This window comes from Mus caroli, chromosome 9 (genome assembly GCF_900094665.2).
Source record: "Mus caroli chromosome 9, CAROLI_EIJ_v1.1, whole genome shotgun sequence".
NCBI lineage: Eukaryota > Metazoa > Chordata > Mammalia > Rodentia > Muridae > Mus > Mus caroli.
Genome location: NC_034578.1, coordinates 61962438 through 61979804, shown reverse-complemented (window position 1 = coordinate 61979804; position 17367 = coordinate 61962438). Strand labels below are relative to the sequence as shown.

The following is a 17367-nucleotide window of genomic DNA, read 5'->3' as shown; positions in this document are numbered from 1 at the left end:
ATTAAAGGCATGTCCCACTACACCTGGCTGACACAGATTGTCTTAATTACTGTTCTCGTGCCACAACAAAGGCAAATTATAAAAGAAAGCATTTAATTGGGGTCTCGCAGTTTCAGAGTGTTTAAGGCCATGATCATCATGGCAGGGAGCATGGCAGCGGGCAGGTGTGGTGCTGGAATCATAACTGAGAGCTTACATCTGATCTACAAATATGAGACAGAAAAAGAAAACGCTAACAGGGAATGGCATGGACTTTTGAGACCCAGAGACACATCTCCTCCAATAAGGCCACACCTCCTAATCCTTCCTAAACCTATCTACCACCTGTGGATCAAGTCTTCAAATAGCAGAGCCTATGGAGGCCATTCTCACTCAAACCATCACATTTTTTTTCAGGGTTACGTAAATAAACTCATTAAATTTTTATGAAACCATATAAAATGAACATTTCGATTTGATAGGATAGGGGCATGAAGGATATAGTTTAAAGAACTATAAAACCACTAAAAAGTAAAGTCAAGATTCAGACTAAGGAGGCTGGAAAGATGGCTCAGCAATGAAGAGTGCTTTTTGCCTTTGTAGAGGACCTGAGTTTGGCCCCTAGCACTCATTTTGTGGCTCAGAACTGTTTGTAACTGTAGTTCCAGGGGAGCCGATACCTCTGTGGCCTCTGCAGGCACCAGGCATGCATGTGGTACACAGACATGCATGTGGGCAAAGCACTCATTCTCATAAAATACAATTTAAAAATATTTTCAAAGATTCAAATCCATGAAGTTTGGTTCTAATCCATACTTTGACTTTTCTTACTAAAATATCACATCAACATTCAAAATCCTGGGTTTCATTGTGGTGTTTTTCATACATATCACTATACTTTGTTCTTGGCACTCAGAGTAGAGCCAGGTGTGGTGGTACAATCTTACAATCCAGCTTTGGGAGGTAGGGAAGTAAGATCAGGAGTTCAAGAGCAACACAGGCTTCCTATCAAGTTAGAGTCTAGCCTGACACACTCTCACCCAGTCTGAAAACAAAGATTAGCACCAGAGCCACACTACACACACAGTGTGGGTCAGTAACAGGAAAGAGAGAGATGTGAAACTGGATGGAACAAAAAGACATTAACATCATATGAAGTATAAAGTTCTATACTGCTCTTAGAATCCCATGTGGCAACTGTGATATATATATAGTTCTTTTATATTAAATATATATATGAAGCAAAAATGAAAAATGTCAACATCTTATGTAGGCATGTGGGTGTGTACTACATATTTTGGTAATTGGGTTTATTTTTAAAGCTTTCCAAGAAGAAAAATGTCTCATCTACAAAACAACAGTTACAGTTGGTTGGGCATAGTCACGTCTATAATTGCAGCTTTCTGGAAGAGGAGCTGAGAATCTGGAAAGCTCAAGGGACATGCTGTTTCTAAGACCTGTAAGAGGGATGGAGCCATAGCTCACTGGGTTAAGTACCAGGCCTCGTACCCAGACATGAGGACCAGAGTTTGAATTCCCAGCATCCACATAAAAGAGTGGGTGACGTTTCTCCAGGATTGGGTGGTGGCAGAGAAAAGCTGTCTCAGGAACTCAGACAGTCTAGCCAATTGGTAGGCTCTGGATTCACTGGGAGACCTTGTCCCAAAACATAGTGACTAAGGAAGGCATCTGATGCCAACTTCTAGCCCACACAAGCACATGCAACACAAATTAATCAAAGGGAAGTTACCACAGAAATAAAAATAAATTTCTGATCTCCATATAACAGGTTTTACTTATAAACACACCCCAATATGAAATCTAGTGTTCCAAAAATGTATTTTTAAAATGGGTGTCTAGAACCCAAAGCACAGTTTCCCACTAGGAAAGTTACAAAAGGATATGAGTACAGGGGCGGGGGGGGGGGGGGGGGGGGGGGGTGGAGGTGGGGAACCCTACCCAGCATTAGCAATGAGACAGGAAAATAGGGGACACATGCACTGTTGGCGCCAAAAGCAAACAATACTTCTCAGGCAGGACTGGAGGGCAGAAGTCATGTTTTATTCACCTTTGTATCCTCAGTAACTAGCAAAATATTGGTATCTCTGAAACATCCCAGTGCTGTTGCCTAACGACTTGTGAGGTAATGAGGAAAAGACTGAGCGCATTATCAGTAGGTGGCACTGTCAACATGGAGCAGTTTAGGACTGGAAGCAAAAAGAACCCAGAAGTTAATTCAAAGCATCCACAGGCATACAAACGAACTCAAGGTTAGCGCTGACAGTCCATCCAGACAGCCACTTGCCTCTGTTACTGGGAGTGCACCTACACACCAGACTCTGCTAGCAAAGGCAGTTTTCTTGTTGATCAAATAGTGCTTTAGAGTTTTCATATTTTCTCTTAACCCTTTAATGCCACTTTGTGGTTATAAGAATAGAAGTTTAACCAAACGTGGTCACATATACCTATAAGCCCAGCACTTAGATGGTTGAGGCAGGAAGCTCTTGAGTTCTAGGCCATCATGAGCTACAGAGCATGGTCCTGTCTCAAAAAAGAAAAACAAAAACAAAAAAGCGAGCCTTTTTACTATTACAATAACCCCATATGTAAATGAATAGTGTCTCAAATAGGCTTTATACTTCTTTCAGAATCCAAAGTGATATTGATGATATACAGTAATTAAGTATAGCTGTACTCTCTTCACCCCACCCCACTAATTCTACTGAATAAACACCAACTGGGGATGAAGAGAGCAGATAAGAAAGAAAATTTGATTCCTTAGAATCTCCTTCTATTACCTCTGGCAGGAAAGGGTGAAATTCTGAAAAGTTAAGTCCCTGACGTGGGAGAAAGCAGAAATAGCAAGTCCATTTTCTTGCTGGAGACACTTATGTTTATGGCTTACAGTCCTGAGGCACCACCAATATACACCAGAATGAAGGATCTGTAACATAACAATCAGCTCTATGTTTAGTGATGGGTATGAAAAACTACGCTTCCCATAAGCAGAGGGCTAAAGATTCTGCAAACAACTAAAGGCAATGCAGTTTGTATCATGCAGGAAGAAAATAGTTTTCTTCTTTGTTATAATGTTTACTGTTTTCTGAATAAATTAATATGAAGTGCTCTGTCCCTTCCCTCATATAATCTTCCAATTACACTAAATATTATTCAAGTTGCCGAAATAGGACAAAAGTTCCAGGAACTTTAGAATCAATAAGCTGCTGGTAATCCCAGTGGAAGAGCTCAAATCAGCACCAGCTTTCTGGCTCTCTTGCAGGGATAGAAAAGTTGTACTCCTTCACCAAACTTCAAAAATGTAAACTTGTGCACTTAAGCTTGAAATGCAAGCCAAAATTTGCTCATTTTTATCCCTAATATTAAGCTGGTGTCAAGATCAATTAACTTCCCTCACAAGCACATTCTTTCAAAATTCCACAGCAAAGTAGGGCTGTGTTTAATCATTGGATGGGGGGGGGGGTTATGTAACACATATAGAATGATGGTGGTAACTATATGTTATTCTAGACTCTTGCTGGGAGCTGCAGTTCAAAGGGAGTTTGTAAAAATAAAAAGCTGCCTCAAACGATTATTACATCTCGCCCAAATAAAACAAAGTCCCATAAAAGAAATCAAGTACAATTTTAAGTTCAATTAGGGCTCAGATCAGAAATTCTATTCCCTTTTTTTTTTTCAGAAGCTGTAGCTCAGAACTACTGTAAATATAAACTGATCAATTTGCCCAAGAATCCTTACTTATAAACTAATCTTGGGTTCCCCCTGAGACTCCTCTTTATAGTAATCTCAAATGCACCACAATAGCTTAGTGTAACCTGGGCTACGATGTTTACAGGTGTCTCCACCCCCTTCCCCCAAGGAAAGAGGAGGTACAATGGGTAGGCAGAAAACAGATTAAGGCTGTATATACACTAAAGATAATCTTATAATCATGTAATATTGTTTATTTTACATTTGGGCTACCCTTTTCATTCATATCTAATACACTTAAAAGAACAATATATTCACAGAGTGACACAATTCCTGCCCTCCCATGTCTCTCTGGCTGGCTGACACCCGCTTTCCCCTCAGATAAATACAAGCCTGTTGACTGATGCCTGTCCTGTTTTGCAAACAAGAAATAACTGTCCTATAAGACAAATAAAAAGCGTCTCTACCGCTCTGAGGCCAACCATTCCTCTGAAGGAAGAGCACACTGGAGCAGCAACATCCAAGTTTCCCTTTACGTCCTGTCATTTAAAAGCACCATAAAAGAGATATCGCTGCGACCCAATTCTAGGTCACAAGCTTTTTTGCCCCTTCTCCCACTCCCCCCTCCTTCGTCTTTCCCCTCTAGAAAGAGATAAACTTCAAAAGGAGTGGTGATGACCAAGAATTGCGCGCGCGTGTGCACACAGAGACACACACACACACACACACACACACACACACACACACACACTGGTCAACTTGGACGCTGGCCGGGCTCACGTGGAACCTGAGCCCCAGTCGGGCCCCGGCATCTGGACTGAACAGCCGCGGGAAAGCAGCCCCCGCCGCGGGTTTGAAACCCAGAGCAGGTGGGATTCCGGGAAGCAACCTTACGTAACGGGCTTGTCAAAATCCCAGCTTCAGGACCTCCCCACCGTCCGCCCCCGCCCCATCACCCCAACAACAACAGCCCCAGGCCAGCACCAAATGGCCAGTCCGGAGGGACCCCCCCGGAGTCCCGCGCTCATTCCCACACGGAGGCGCGCGAACGCCATCGGCAGCATCTCGCCATCCTCCGGGACGGCCAGAGCCCCTCCTAGCAGCTGCCCGCGCCTAGCGGCCCTCCAAGTCCTATCACCCGGCTCGGCGTCCCCCTGCCAGTCACCTCCTCAGGGCCGTGACAGCTCCCTATGCCACCGATGCCCACGCCGCCGCCCCCGCCACTCACCTCCCCGCCGGCCCCCGCGCGAGCACCGGGAAGAGCCTGAGATGCAGAGTCTGATCCCCTCATGCGCGGCGGGCGGGACACGAGGGGGCTGAATGTCGCGGCGCTTGCAGCCAGCTTAGCTCATCTCCCGGCCCGGCGCTCCGCCCAGCCGTCTCAGTCAGACGGGACTCCCCCTCCCCGCGCGGTCGCCACAGCCTCCGCCTCCTTCCTCAGCACCAGCCGCCAAACCCGCCGCGGCCGGCGCCATCTTGCGAGTGACGGTAAAGACATGGGGGCGGGGACTATGGCAACAAAAACCAATCACAGGCCGAATCTGACCCGAGGGGCAGGAATGGGCCGAGCTAGGGGGTGGGTCGTGGGGGGAGGGGACTAACAAGGGTCCCGCAAGTGGGCGGGCCGCTGGGTGGGGCTGTGGGCGGGGTGGGGCCGGGCTGGCTCGTGACGGCAAGTGTAGCTGGGGAAACGCATCGTGGTTCCCCTTCAGGTTGGGAGATTCCGAGCCCCTGGCGAGTAAGAACAAGGCGCACTGTACCTTCCTCTTTCACAAGCATCCAGCTATGGCCAACAGACCTGTTTCTTCCTTCCAGGCACTGCCTGCTGTTCTAGCCTTGCCGGAGCTTGGTGCAGTGGTCTGAGCTGAGATCCGCCCACCAAAGTCACTGGTATTCTGCAGAAAATCCCCTAAGCGGTTAGCAACCACCAGTAGCTTTCAGTCCCCAGACAGAAGGTCAGGGAAAAGGGGGAATTCAGAGGGGTTCTCTGAAAAGCGCGTTGATAAAACAGCTATTGTTGACTGAAAGGGTGTCCATTACATTGATTAATTAGATATGGCCTACTTAAACTAGACTACAGGTCTACCGTTAATGGCTATTGGCAAGATGCCTTTGAAAAATGCGGATAATAAAGGCTGATTACCTCTACAGAGTTACTCAGAAATGTAAAGTGTATGCCTTAAAAGTATTGAATAATGTTAGCTGGAGTTCTACAAACAAATGAAGGAAGAAATAGGACCTTTAAAAAAAGAAAAAATCCCTCTAGGTTGAAGTTAATCCATACAAAACAGGCTTCATCTTTATTACTTACCGAGATTACAGTTTTATTTTACACCTCCACTCCTTCTCTTGGACTCATTCATCCCCACAACATTGTTGGAAAACCCAGCAGGGCTGACACACAATAGTCAGGGAACCAGAAAAGGTCTGCTTTGAGGGAGTTGAGGTCTAGTGGGAGAAGCTCAACAACAAACAAACAAATATATTTAATGCTTGGAGAAGAAACATAAAAGTTCTAGGAAGAATTCTAGGTAGCAGATAACAGGGTGGTTTTTGAAACCAGAATGATCAAGGCTGTGCCTATCTGAAGTGCAGGAAGAAGCCAGTAATGGAAGAAAGGCCCCGGAGAATTGAGTAAAGCAAAAAGATCATGCAGAGAACCTGCAATAGGGAGGAGCTTGGCTTTTAGAACTGCGAGGAATCTGTGTTGATGAGAAATGTATTTTGCCTGGAGAAGCCCTTCCATTAGATTAGAGAGCGAGTTGAGAGCTCGGTTGTACAGGGCCTAGAAATACAAGACTAGCCTTAATTCTAACTGCAGGCCGAAGCCACTGGATGGTAAGTAGGGAACAAAGCAGTTGGGAACAGTGAGTGGTACTTGAAGTATGGCATCTATATTTATATTCTAGACAACATATGGACCAGAGAACCTTGATTGAGAGGGTTTTTTTTTTTTAATCTAAGTTTGAGTCTCTTCAACACTGAGTTCACCAAATATAGTTCAAATTGTTTAAAATATGTGTGGGCATCACATTATATTGTGTAGATAAAAGTACACTAATTTCACTGAAAATTATTAAATAATACCATTGTTGATCCCCACACCCACCCCCCCCCCCCCTTTTTTTGTTTGTTTTGTTTTTCCAGGACAGGGTTTCTCTGTTCAGTCCTGGCTGTCCTGGAACTCACTTTGTAGACCAGGCTGGCCTTGAACTCAGAAACCCGCCTGCCTCTGCCTCCCAAGTGCTGGGCCTAAAGGAATGCACCTTTACCACTGCCTGGCAAAAACTGAAGTCTTTTAACCTTCCTCCCTACTGTCAATGTCAGCCATGATGTTTTCACCTCCAATGTGAGGGCATAGCTATCTGCCAATCAGTGGTTGCTAGAGAGAGCCTATATCATGAAGGGAACAAGTAAACATTTGGGGGCAATGGATGTGTTCACTATCTTGATTGCACAATGGTCACAAATATATACACATATGTCAAAGTTATTAAGTTGAGGGCTCTAAATACATGCCTCCTTTAGACCTCAATAACACTACTTAGACGCTTCTACCTTTTCCTCCTCTAAGATAAGCCCACTCAATAGCTCAGGCTGGTGTCAGATCCATTACAATTCTCATGCCTTCCACCTTCTGAGCGCTATGATGGCAGCTTGTGCCACCACACCCACTTTCTACAGCCATGGAACCAGGAATTGGTGCATGCTAGGCATGCGCTTAAGCAATTCTCTGCTTTAAACAAACATACAAACAAATGTTTTAAGGGTTCAATTGGGAACTCCTGGTTTTTTTCCACTGGCCCTAGACTTAACCACTAATTGGTTTGATTGCTGTGAAGCATACCCAGTCAATCCCCTTTTAAAGGTTACCTTAGCATATTATATTATCAACAGTATAAAGCACTCTGAGTTGAGATATACATAGATTCATCTACATCATAGGGTTGTAGTTAAAATATAAAAGTGTAGTTTCAGGAATTGCTTTTTAGCATGAGAGTCTTTAAACGTTTCTAAATGTTTAAACAATTGAGAGTTCATCATCCCTCAGAACCCATGTCAAAACCTCTGGGCCTGGTGACTGTGCCAGATAGTTCTGGCCAACTTGACACAAGCTAGAATCATCTGAGACGAGAGAATCTCCGTTGGGAAAATACCTACATCAGATCAGCTTGTAGGCAAAACTATAGGGCATATTCTTGATCAGCCATGATACGTGAGGGCCTAACCCACTCTCTGTGTCACCGCTTGTAGGCAGGTGGTCCTAGATCTAATGACACCAGCTGAGTGAAGAAGCTAATGAGATCATTCCTTATGGAATGGAAACTAATAAGCTGCTTATGGAGAGGAAGCTAATAAGCAGCATTCCTCTATGGCCGTGCCTCCAGGGTCCTTCGTGAGTTCCTGTCCTGGGGGTCCACCCCCACCAATCACTAATTAAGAAAATGGTTTACAGACTGGCCCACAGCCCAATCTTGTGGAGGCATTTTCTCAACTGAGGTTCCCTCCTTTGAGATAGCTATAGTTTGTGACATAAATCTAGATTTTCTTATAGGGGTACTGCAGATCAAACTCAGGTTCTAATGCTTGAGCAGTAAATACTTTACCAAGTAAGCCATCTCCCCAGGCCCCTAACTTCTGTCTCTTGAGAAGAGAATAATATGAAAAGGTAGCAGAGGCTCGGGCATGACTGAAGAGTGTTTGCCTATTACACAGGAAGTCCTGTGTTTGATCTCAAATGCTTTTTAAAATGATATCTTTATTATATTTTATATGTATAGGTGCTTTGCCTGCATGTGAGTCTGTGTACCACGTGCATGTCTGGTGCCCACAGAGGCCAGAAGAGAGTGTTGGATCCCCCTAGACTTGGATTTACAGATGGATGTGAGCCGCACTGTGCGTGCTGGGAATTGAACCCATATACTCTGGAAGAACAAGTGCTCTTAACCACTGAGCACTCTTCTCAAGTACTTTGATATTACAAAATGATTTTTTTTCTGTAGACAAACATAAATGGCAGAAACCCAATAAGAAACACTTGACTGTGCGTCTAGAAAGGCTCATCAAGCACCGTGAGCCCTTAGCAGTCATGTCTCGAGTCCTGGCGACATCCCAGGCATATGTCACTGCAGTCACAGCTAAAGAAACCCAAGGCCCAAATGTGTCTTAGACATGGGGTTGTAACAGTATAGACAGGAACCAGATAGACGAACGTGGCTTAGAACTTTCACTCCCATCCCATTTCTGAAGTGACGTCACCCCTTTACACCTGGAACTCTATCTGGCTGTTTCTAAGGAGCTATTTTAAAACACTGTAGTTCAAATGATGCATGAAGGAAAATGATGAAGGATGTTTATAGAGAACCGTGAATAGTGCTGGGAGCACACACTGTTTTACAGCCCAGGCCTGTCCACCTGTTAAAGTTGGTACTTTAATTTCCCGACCAGACATTTCGATGGCTTTTAAAAGGAAAACCTGTAGCCTTAAAGTAGTCCTTGATATCTGTGCCACAGGGCTTCCTCATGGGTGTGAAACCCTTCCAGCAGCCACTTAGGAGCTCTCCCAAAGGCTTTGGGTGACTTCCAAAGAAGAACCCACGTTTGCCAAATTGTGTTCATTGTGAAACAGTGTTAGAGTGACATTGTCATGTACTCAACCTACACGCTGAAATGCATTAGTCACGTGATTCTGTCAGCAATTTGTGTCTTTAAATAGATTAATCTAGTGTAATTCTCTTGGAAATATAATATGTCTTACAATTTAAAAGAAGGACAGTTAAAAAAATGTTATAATAGCACTGACCAGTTCTAGGACTGGTGAGACGGCTCAGCCAAACAGGGCACCTGCCAACAAGCTTCGTGATCTGAGTTAGATCCCCAGGACCCACATGGTAGAAGGAAAGAACCAGCTTCCCTAAAAGTACACACACACACACACACACATACTAAAATGTAACACAATTAAAAGGGAATAATCAGCTCTAAACCTGATGATTGAGAGAGATAGCCAGGAAGAGGAGGATCCTGTAGCAGTCTGGGTCACTGGTGTCCCTGCTCTTGGGTGGCCGTCTGAAGCACCACCTTTGACTCAGCATTTTCTCATAGATTTGAAAATTATCACTTCTCAGCATTCTCCTTAAATGAGTAATTCACCTCTTTCAACAATGCTTCATAAATGCAGCTTTTTCTTTTGGAATTATCTTCCAAATAAGGTTATCTTTAAGTATTGGGTCTGTTTAACATCTTATCTGTGCCTCCAGACTCTGATGGTAAGACAGATTCTAACTTTTAACATCTTCACCTCAGCCAGCAATTATGTTCCAAGTATCAGGCAAAACTCAGAAGGAACATAGTGGTCCATAAACAGGAACACCCAAGAGGCAAAAGGCATGCTCCCAGACAAGGAACGTTAATAAAAGTCAGACTAAAGCAAGTTTCACACTAAGCAGACTCACTGCCTTGGAAGCTCAGGGGATTGAATACTCATTGTAAAGTCTAAAGGAAAGGGGGGTAAAAATGGCATTTGAAGCAATCCTGACATAACTTACTTAGATTTTCTGTAAAGCTGAGGACATCTCTCTTGGGGCCTGGAGCTGAGGGTGGGTCAAAGCAGAAAGGGCATTTTTCTTCTTTGAATTTTTATAGCGAACAGGAGACCTGGAAGAGATGCTCATAAATGACTCCAGCACTCTTTGTGCTGTCTTTGGGAGTGGCCAGAGGTTGAACTCATGTGAAGGATGGGTGATATCTGCGCTGACTTGCAGGAAGCGTGAGTCAGCCTCTCATGTGCTCACCATGGAGGTACAGCCTGGAGATTTGGAAAACACCAGGTTGAACAAATCAGAAACCAACATGCTTTCTTTTCATTGACTGACCCAGACACACATCCTGCAAAGAGGACAAGAGGGACACCCTTTTATTGTCTGGGCTTAAGGAAAACTGCCAGAAAAGGGAAACACCTGTGGGTGAAAACGTGAGCCTGGGAAAGGGAGCAGCCTGTTTCCTATGTCCTTCCTTAGACTGGGACACACATCTGAAAGCCATATTTCTCCCTACAGGTTAATGAACCGTCTCTTTCTAGAGCAGTCAAAAGTGCACCTGAAAGTTAGCATATCCCCTCCCCCCATGTTTTTTCAAGGCAGGGCTTCTGGGTGTAGCCATGGCTGTCCTGGAACTCCAGGCTTGCCTCAAACTCAGAGAGAAAGTCAACGTTTTTAAAGGAACTCATTGTCGTTGTTCCAACCCTGTTATTCCTATATTCTGTAACTATTGGCCAGGCATGGTGGCGCACACACATTTAATACCACCCAGCACTAGAGAGGCTGAGCCAGGAAGATTTTTTTTTGTGAGTTCGAAGTCAACATGGTCTATATAGTGAAATCCAAGATGGCCAGGGATATATAGAGAGACTCTGTCTCAGAAAGAGATTATTATGGGATGGCAATATATAGCAGTTAAGTACCTGTTGTTCTTGTAGAGAATCTGGGTTCAGTTTTCAGCGTCCACATAGTGGAACACACCATTTTTTACTCCAGCTCCAGGGGGTTTAACACCCTCATCTGACTTCCAGACCTCTGTGGGTACCAGGAATGTATATGGTATACACACACACACATATATATATGCAGGGAAAATACTCAATCTAAAACATGTTATTTGTGTGTGGTATCTGTAGGGAGATGTACAGGTGCTAAGGTAGTGCACACTTGGACATTGTGCACACCTTTGTGCAGTATGTCCTTTTCTAGGGCTCCAGGCCTCAAACAACCATCACCAGGCTTGTATGGCAAGCACTTCTGCACAGGGAGCCATCTCACTGTCACCCCTATCTCCTATAGATATTTGATTCCTATGCTGAAAGACAGGAAGTTGAATGACACCTTTTTATTGGTTGAGAAGCCAGCAAGAAGTTTAAGTCTTAAGGCACTACAGTATTAGAATTTATTTTTTTTTCTTTTTCTTTTGTTTACTTATATGCAGGATCTCATGTCTGGCCTCAAACTCACTATGTAGCTGAGCATGGCCTTGAACTTCTGACCCTCCTGCCTCTACCTTCCAACCAATATGATAACAGGAATGTGCCACCATGATTTTTTTTTTTAATGAAACAGAACATATCAGATCAAGGAATTGTTTATATGTGTGTATATGTAAACACACACACCCCTAATCTACACACACACACACACACACACACACAAAGCATCATCTACATTCTCCCTCTCCAGGACTGGAGCATTCATTCTTTCAGCTGCCAAGAATGCTGGCAGCCACCAGATTGTATCTAGGTCCTTCTAAGGGCTCTCCAGGAAGAAAGCTGATTGATTGCCCTAGGCCTTGTCCTCTTCCTGGATGCAGCTGTCTCCAGTAACTGGCAGGTATGTGTACCAAGCTGATCCCCTTCTCCATTTCTCAGTAATCTGAAGGACTATGCCAGCCTGTGCAGGGTTAGTTGAGACCATCTACTCGTTTCAGTTCAGTAGTCTGGCTCTTCCCTCTTCCTATTCCTGCTACTCCACCTCCATGTGTATCTGTTCTGAGGCACTCCTCCATAAACATTGTACATACAAAACCAGCAACGATGGCACATGCTTATAATCCCAGGACTTGGGAAGCTGAGGCAGAGGATTGCAAGGTTTGAGGTCAGCCTGAGGAGTTGCCACCAAACATCTACTAACCCTAGACAGAAACCAACAGCCAACCATAGTGAGGATACCACCAAAGTCCAACTTGAAGAACCAATACCGTGTATTGGGATTACATAGACGAGTATAGGCGAAGGGTTATTTATAAGAGCAGAAATGACTCAAAGCTGTATTACCAAAGTCCACCCCAGCATGGGTGCAGCTACTGAAAACCTGGAGCACACTGTACAGCCTACTGGCAGTTCAACAGGTTGGAAAGTGTCCTTTCTAGGTAGCTCAGTTGGTCTGAGACTCTTCTAGAGCCTGCTACTGTTATGAATCATAATTAAATACCCGTGTTTTCCCATGGTCTTAAACTGCTTCTGTGAAAGGGTCATCGGATCTCAAAGGGGGTTGTGACCCACAAGTTGAGAAGCACTACTTTAGAACATCTCTCAGCAGTCCTGACTGCCTGGATATGCTTGGGGGGAAGTTTCAAGACCTTTCTGAAGCCTTTGAGTTGCTTATTTCCTGAACGTAACTACCTTCCCTTCAGGATGGAAAGCTTTACCTCGCCATAGAACACCCTGTGTCTTACACTTCCTTCTAAGGTGGATGCTCCAGGAAATTGCTACACAATGCTGCGTTATAAGGTAAGATCCAAGCTACCCCATTTTACTAGCTACATAGTAAAAACCCTGTTCCCATACAAAAGACATCCATGGGCAGGCCTGGTGGCACACACTTTTAACCTTAGCATATGAGTGGCAGAGGCAGATGGATCTCTGTGAGTTTAAGCCCAGCTTGGTCTACATAGCAAGTTCCAGAAAAGCCAAGACTACCTAGTGAAACTCTGTCTTTGTGGGAAACAGATTTTGTTTTGCTTTCTTTCGTTTTATCAAAGGTAGTTAGCCCCACAGGGTCTCATATTTTCTTTAACCTGTGCATCACTTAACCTGTAACATCAGACTGTGAAGTCAAGCTCCCACCAAAGAAGTGACAGACACCAGGGATAGAAGGCAGAAGCCATGTGGCCCTGGAGTGTTGCTAGCCTGGTTTGTGTTCCAGCACACCCATTTTGCAAAAAGAATTGACATGCAGACATGTGTTCACTTTGTTTATATGTATTTCTTAGTATGACACTGAGATCAAGTCTAACATCTCAAAAAAAAATACTGTACAAAAATCTGCACCATGGCCCAGATGGCACACATGCCAGGCAGTGTGATCTGCATGTCTGGGATCTAAATGTAAAGTCATGTCTCATTCTTGGGTATTGAAAGTTTGAAAACCAGAGGCTGAGGAGGTGGCTCAGTAAGTAAAATGTCTGCTATATGAGGACCTCAGTTTCAACCCCAGCGCCCAGATAAATGTCGGGTGTGATGCCACATGCCTGTAAGCCCAGCACTGAAGCAAAGAACAGTGGACAAGTCTTGGAGGGCTTTCTGACCAATTGGCCTCACCAAAATGGTTTAGTGAGAGATTGTGCCTCAAAAACACAAGGTAGAAAGCAATTGAGGAAGACATTGACTGTCAACTTCTTGCTTCCACATGCGCATGCAGTGTGAGTATATGAGGATGGGGGGGGGGGAGGAGAGAGAGAGAAAGGGGGAGGAAGAAAGGAAGAAGGGGGGAGGGGAGAGAGGGAGAAGGAAAGGGAATGAGGGAGAGGGGAAGGGAAGGGGGAGAGAGGAGTGAGGGAGAGAGTTTGAAAGCCCCTCTCCTTGGAGAAGAAACTCTTGCATCTGTGCAGCATAGAATGTTCACTCTGTGTGTGTGTGTGTGTGTGTGTGTGTGTGTGTGTTCAGTAGTGATGACTGCCTAAAACTCAAATGCCGGTCAGGGAGAACATGGGTAGCTGGGCAAAGGCAAAACTACACATGTACTAAGTTTAGTGAAATCTGCTGACATTTACCAACATGAACACATCTCTAAAATGATAAGCTGCACACCAACTTCAGGAGAGTGGTACCTCGAAGAAGGCATTGAAAACCGAGAGCAAATAGGGCCTTCAACTATAGCAATGTGTTGCTTTTCTGAAAAGAAACTAAACAAATTTAACAGCAAAAGTAAGATTTATCGAATAAGCTAGGCATGGTGCTGCAGGCCTTTAACTCAGCTCGTGGGAGGCAGAGACAGGCAGACCTCTGTGAGTTTGAAGCCAGCCTGGTCTACAAAGTGAGCTCTAGGACAGCCAGAGCTGTCCTAGACAGTGGGGCCTGTCTAAACAAAAAACAAATAAACAAACACCACCACCAAATATATGTGAATACATGAGGTTTTTTGTTTTTAACTTTTCTGTGTATTTAAAAGGCTTCCTCCCTCCCTTCCTTCTTTCCTTCCTTTTTCGAGTCAGTGTTTTATGTATGCCAGACTGTGCCTCTAAGTTGCGTTGTAGCTGAATATAGCCTTGCCTTTTTGCTCCTCCTGTGTCTGTCTCCTGCGAGGATGATAGGCATGTGACACTATACTCAGTTTTGCATAGTGCTGCAATGCAGACCTAACGCTCCATACTCACTACAGAGTGTCCTACCGACTGAGCTGCATGCCACCATACCCATGGTTATGGTTTTTGATGAATTTGATGGCTCATTGTCTACATAAAAAAGCAAAACATTTTTGCTAGGTGTGTTGTTTGGTGCCTGTAATCCCAGCAGTTGAAGTAGGCAGATTGCCAGTGGTTCAGGGCTAGCCTGGGCTAGATAGAGAGTTCCAGGCCAGAGAGAACTACAGGGTAAGGCTTTGTCTCAAAAACCAAAGTGTGTGTGGGGTGGAGGGGAGAGGAATAAAGAGCAAAGCGGTTTTTTTTAATAGAAGATCAAAAAAAAAATCAAAGATCAATGTTTATTCCAACTTTAACTATGGATAACTAAATGAAACACAGAAAGGTCTCTTCTCTGGCTTTCACTCCAGCAGCTAGGTTGTCTGTTCTTTGCCTTTTGGAGAAAATACTGCGTTGTAAGGCTGCCATCTTTTGGGACAAGGACTAAGAGTGAGATCTTCCTTAATATAACCTCTTTCCAGACATATCTGAGTAGAAAGACAACCAGCTTCCCAGAAATTCTCTGGTGTGTTGGGTGGAATGTCGTGAAATCGGTGTCTTGAGCAGGAAGCCAACTTCTTTTCTATTTGTTCTGCTGGCAAATCTGCATAATACTGTCTCTCTTGAGAAAGCCGTTTTGTGAAGGAAAACACAACACAAACTTAGTTCAGAAACGACAGTAACTCAATCGTTGGGCGCAGTAACTAAAATCCTAATCTTGTAAGCCTTATTAAATCTAACCCCCCCGGGGTGGCGAATCCTGACAATTCACCATTGAAACCAGGAGACACTCGTAGCTACATCTTGTCCTCAAGCTATCCCGTCTGAAAGCCAAGAGCAAAGCGTTTTTAACTTTTATCTTTTTATCAGGAAGCAGTAAGATGGCAGTTGCCATAACCATTTCCTCTGATACTAAAGCCTCGGTCAGAATGTAATCGTTTGTAGAATGATAGCCAAATATAACCATTCAGCTGATTTATGGTATACCACATCTTCATCCTCTATTTTCATTACCACCAAGTTCCATGCAGTGAGAGCAGTATTGGAATCCTGAAGTCCACAAAGCTCCCGGACTTCCTTTTGAAGCCATCTACCGTAATTAAGATGGTCTAGATTCCTGTGTGTGAGGAATGAAGATCATCTTCATAGTTTTCATTTTAATTACATTCTGTTTATCTTGTCTGTTCATGAGAGATTCTGTGCCATCCTCAGCCATGTTCTTGGAGGTGTCCAGTAAAACCCATTGGTTCATCAGGTAGGATTTTGCAGGTATCCCTTGCTCAGGTCGGTTGCTCCTTATTTCAGACGAGTAGGCATTTACTCACATCTTCTCCAGAACACTGTCACACAACAATTCCCCCATCTTGCCTTAGGAAATGCTGGGTTTGAGACAGGGATTCTCTCTGTAGCCTTGAACTCACTTTGTAGACCATGCTGGCCTCAAATTCAGGCATCCATCTGCCTCTGCCTCCTGAGTGTTGATTAAAGGCATACACCCCTACCACCTGGCTTCTCTCTTTCTCCTGAGATGATGTCTTACTATGTAGCTCTGACTGACTATTCCAATACACGGTCATTTTTACTGCCAAGTGTAATCCCATTGCATGAGTACACTACGACTTTGTTTTCCAGTTCAGGCTGATTATAAATAAGTCCTCTATGAACGCCTGCATACAGACCTTTGTCTAAAAGTGCACCTTCATTTTCTATGTGGAGTATCTAGCAAAGAAGCTCACTGAATCCTATGATAAGACTTCATTTAGTTAATAAGAAATTGTCTGCCAGGTGTGGTGGTGCATGCCATTAATCCCAGCACTTGGGAGGCAGAGGCAGGAGGATTTTTGAGTTCAAGGCCAGCCTGGTATACAAAGTGAGTTCCAGGACAGCCAGGGCTATACAGAGAAACCCTGTCTCAAAAAACCCAAACAAACAAACAAAAAAAAAAAAAGAAAGAAAGAAAGAAAGAAAAAGAAAAAAGAAATTGTCAGGGCTGTGGAGACCGCTTTGTGAGGAACATACTGTCTGAGAGCCTGAGGGCCCCAGCTCGGGTCTTTGACTCCCATGGACAAGTGGGACATGGTCACATGTCTGTAATGTCATCACTGGGGGAGTGATGACCAGATCTCTGGAACTCTCTGGCCAGCTGCTGTAGCCAATTGCTGAGTTCTAGGTCCAGTGACAGGTCTTGTCTTGAAGAGATAGGATAGAGAGCAACAGTAGAAGACTCCAAGGTTAACCTCCAACCTCCATATGCACGAACATGTACATGTGTATGTGCATCTGAACACATATACACTACACACACATCAAATAAATAGCCAAATTGTTTTCCATGCATGCATACCACATCAGAAACCCACAGTATGAAGTAGAATGGGCCCGACTACTTAATTCACTTGGTATCATCAGACTTGGGTTTATTTGTTGTTTGACACACTCTTCTTCTCTTCTCTTCTCTTCTCTTCTCTTCTCTTCTCTTCTCTTCTCTTCTCTTCTCTTCTCTTCTCTTCTCTT

At 44.2% G+C, this 17367-nt stretch overlaps 1 protein-coding gene and 1 long non-coding RNA gene across 2 annotated transcripts in view; one reads left to right on the top strand and one right to left on the bottom strand.

The window, feature by feature from the left end:
- Dennd4a (DENN domain containing 4A) overlaps positions 1–5163 on the bottom strand; it is a 111781-nt gene extending 106618 nt beyond the window's left edge. The window contains exon 1 of the mRNA XM_021171458.2: positions 4916–5163. The gene's annotated coding sequence lies outside the window, so the exon portion shown is untranslated. The remainder of the gene's footprint in view (positions 1–4915) is intronic.
- A 6847-nt stretch (positions 5164–12010) lies between these two features.
- The window catches only part of LOC115031902, a 10285-nt gene continuing 4928 nt past the window's right edge, over positions 12011–17367 (top strand). The window contains exons 1-2 of the long non-coding RNA XR_003837539.1: positions 12011–12065; positions 12868–12964. This is a non-coding gene — a long non-coding RNA (uncharacterized LOC115031902). The remainder of the gene's footprint in view (positions 12066–12867; positions 12965–17367) is intronic.